We start from the raw sequence: 1,151 nt of genomic DNA, 5'->3' as shown, positions 1-1,151 counted from the left end.
GGGGCTGAGGACCGAGCCCCGGGGGACCCCACTGCCCACATCCCTCCAGGCCGAAAATGACCCGTCTACCACCGCTCTCTGGGTGCGGCCTTCCAGCCAGTTGGCGACACATCTGACTGTGTGGGTGTCGACACCACAGCCCCCACTTTCTTAATGAGAACGGCGTGAGAGACAGTGTCGAAGGCCTCCCGGAAGTCCAGGAAAACTACGTCCACTGCTACCCCTGCATCTAAGGATTTGGTGATCTGGTCATAGGGGGCCACCAGGTTGGTCTGACAAGACCTGACACTGATGAACCCGTGTTGGTTGCCCCTAAGCATAATCTCCCCCCCGGCCCCTCGTGGACATGCGACAGGATAACTCTCTCAAAAAGCTTGCCCAGGATTGAGGTAAGACTGAATGGCCTATAGTTGCCCGGGTCCTCCTTCCTCCCCTTTTTGAAGATGGGAACCACGTTGGCCCTCTTCCAGTCCTCTGGCCACACACCAGAGCACCACGAGTGCTTGTACAGCCATGCCAGGGGTCCCACAATGACTGCAGCCGATTCCCTCAGCACTCGGGGGTGGAGATCGTCCGACCAGCTGATTTGAACACATCCAGTCCCGCCAGATGTCCCCTGACTAGATCCTCCCTGACCCTGGGCCTGGGTGCACCTCCCCTGGGGCCTGAGGGGGGCCGGTGGGGGGTGACCCAGTCCTTGCTCAGGAAAATGGAGGGAAAGAAGTCATTAAATATGTTGGCTTTGTCGTCTGGTGTGACGACCAGATTTCCTAGCGTGTCTTGCAGGGGTCCCACGTTACCTGGTACTTTCTTTTTGCCCCCTATGTATTAAAAAAGGACTTCTTGTTTTCCTTGATCCGGGTCGCTCGTCCCAGTCCCATCTCCGCCTTGGGCTCCCTGCAGCCCCAAGCAACCGCAGTATAATCCTCCCTGGTGATCCCCAAGCAACCTCACTGTGCCTGAGCAAAAACCAGGCTTCATATGCCTCCCCAGGGGCACCAGCTTCTGGCCAGTGCTCTTACTGGAACACACCCACAAGCCTGGGGTTCACTGCCACCACCCAGACTGGGCCCTGCGCTACCTGGGTTACACAAGCCCTGTAGACCTTGGGATCTTGGAGTGCTTCTATTAGCCTGAAGCATAGAAAGTAG

This window comes from Crocodylus porosus, unplaced genomic scaffold, assembly GCF_001723895.1.
Source record: "Crocodylus porosus isolate Cpor-Errol unplaced genomic scaffold, CroPor_comp1, whole genome shotgun sequence".
Taxonomy (NCBI): Eukaryota; Metazoa; Chordata; order Crocodylia; family Crocodylidae; genus Crocodylus; species Crocodylus porosus.
Note: the sequence above shows the minus strand (reverse complement) of the source record.